General features: G+C 33.5%; 1 long non-coding RNA gene across 1 annotated transcript; it reads left to right on the forward strand.

Annotated features, from left to right (window-relative positions):
• Positions 1-151: 151 nt before the first annotated feature.
• LOC123964886 lies at positions 152-1,746 on the forward strand. The gene is made up of 4 exons (XR_006823561.1): positions 152-295; positions 1,046-1,253; positions 1,336-1,396; positions 1,500-1,746. It is a non-coding gene; the product is annotated as an uncharacterized LOC123964886 (long non-coding RNA).
• The last annotated feature ends 635 nt before the right edge of the window (positions 1,747-2,381 follow it).

Raw genomic sequence — 2,381 nt, forward strand, 5'->3', positions numbered from 1 at the left:
ACATAATGTATACTAAAGGTAGGATCAGAGCTGATGATGTACCAATGACACATGGATGACATTGATTGACGGACATTTGTGTGATCCTTTAATTGTGTTTCTGTTGTCTTGTTATTCAATCAAACCGCCTAATTAAACTATCTTGCAGTTGCCGTTATCACACATCCACCAGGAGGAACATGTCATTTTACTGGACTGACAGCGTACACTGACTATACCTGTAAAGTCCAGCCCACCTACAACAAGAAAAACGTTGGCAAACCAGCTGAAGTGAAACAGAAAACTGCGATTGGAAGTAAATTTCCACATGTTTTGGAGCAGATTACAGTCAACACGTACATAATACAAAACGACTAATGTGACTATTTATTTATTAAGGTTGTGTATTTCACATGTTGTGGAATATCCACTTAAGACGACTTTGTGGCAGTAAAAGTAAATATCTTTTTCATTTTAAGACCACACAGTCTGAAATAGTATTCAATATTTTGGAACACAACTGATATCATGCAACTTATTATGACTCTCAAAGGTCATAATTACTAAATTAATATTTGAATTTGGAACATCAACACAAGATTTACTGTAATTAATGATTTTGTTTAAGCTAATTAAAGTAATTATAATTCCAAATGCAATTTTTTGCATTAAGTATTATATACATTACCTCATTTATCTTTATTCATGTATTATTTGTTTATTTTAAGAAATGACATTACAGGCGGATAATCATACCATTGCCAAATACCAATACCAATATCCATTATGTAGGCCTACAATATAAGAACATCATAGTTAAAGCCATTATAATGAACAAAAACAACAAAAAACATAAATAACAAAAGTGGGATAAATAACAAAAAGTAAAAATTGAATGACAAAATATCTGATCTTTTTATAATCTTTTTTTGCTTTGCACAATTTATATTTTTATTACTTCTGACAACCAACATAACAAATACAACACACTAATAATCGCTAATCACTGTCGGCAAACAGTGGTGCATCTAAATAAAATATACTGTTTTTCTTCACTCTCTTACAGAACCAGAAGATATCGTTAAACTGATGGTGACTATTCCAGAGCATAATGTAATTAGCGTCACCTGTTTTCATTCAAAACGTTTTAATGGACCTGAAGAGAAATACATTGCACGTCTTTATTATGGCATTGTCGATCTGAAGAAGACTGAAAAAAAAAATGCGAGTTTGAATTCAGAGATCTTCGCTCTTCTACGACCTACAGAGTGGAGGTATGTATAATCCTAATTTTTGGTTTCAGAAGATTTTTTCAAATGCTGTAATTCCTGATTAACAGATTTTTTGTCTTTCCAGGTGACTGCTTTCAATGGACATTATGAGAGCAACACCAAGAAAGAAAAATTTGACACTCTCTGTATGTGTATTTTTAATTAAAAAAATTATTTCACATCCATTTCTACACATTATATCCTTGGCAACTGCTACCTCTTTGATATTATTTTCCCAACATTTTACAGATAATGGCAAAGCTCTCTTTGGGTTTCTGGTCGTCTTTATCATCATCAACATCACATGTGTGGTCCTGGCTGTGGGGATCTTCGTTCAGAAGTGCAGGAGGTACAGAGAGTAAAGATAATTTTACTTCTTACCACCTGCTTCAGATTGACTGTCACATTGTCTCGAGTTTGTTTTACAGTTGTAGTAGTGAGTTTTAATTTACAGTACAACGGATCCCAGTTCTTTAAATCAGATTAAAAATGACAGAGAAAGTGAACAATGAAACATGTTTACCCATTATACATGTCTCCAATCCTTTTAATAGCCCAGTGCAACAGATTCTCACTCCCAACTTGTCACTTGCTTCTTAAAAATGTTCCTGTGTGGCATGGCTTTCACATTGTGTCAACTTGTGTTTTACTGTTCTGCCGTGATCATGTCATTTTTGTCTGTTTGTATTTTTATGTGTAAAACTACGCCACCTATAGAAAAGTGACAGAAGTAGCTATTAAGTCCATGAGATGCAGACGTACATTTGATGTCACCTCCTGTAGGCAAGAAAAGAAACTGGTGAAGAAAAAAGACGCAGAAATTTGATACTTCCACCACCTGCAGGCAATGAATGACAGGTGGAGTTTTTTGTGGCATTTTGGCTTTTTTTACAGCTGCTGTTTTTTGCGTGTGTGTTTTTGAGGTATTGCCCCCTTCATATTTGTATGAAATCATATCATAATAAAATTTTAAAAAGTAACACAGTGTCAGACTGGCCTCTGCTCAATACTAAATACCATTTAACTTGTAACTATTAAAACATTACATTTTCCTCTCTTGGCTTTTGCTCATCAATGTATGTTAAAATACTATATATCACACAAACTTCTAGAATAATAAAAAGTCAATGC

This window comes from Micropterus dolomieu, unplaced genomic scaffold (genome assembly GCF_021292245.1).
Source record: "Micropterus dolomieu isolate WLL.071019.BEF.003 ecotype Adirondacks unplaced genomic scaffold, ASM2129224v1 contig_6067, whole genome shotgun sequence".
Taxonomy (NCBI): Eukaryota; Metazoa; Chordata; class Actinopteri; order Centrarchiformes; family Centrarchidae; genus Micropterus; species Micropterus dolomieu.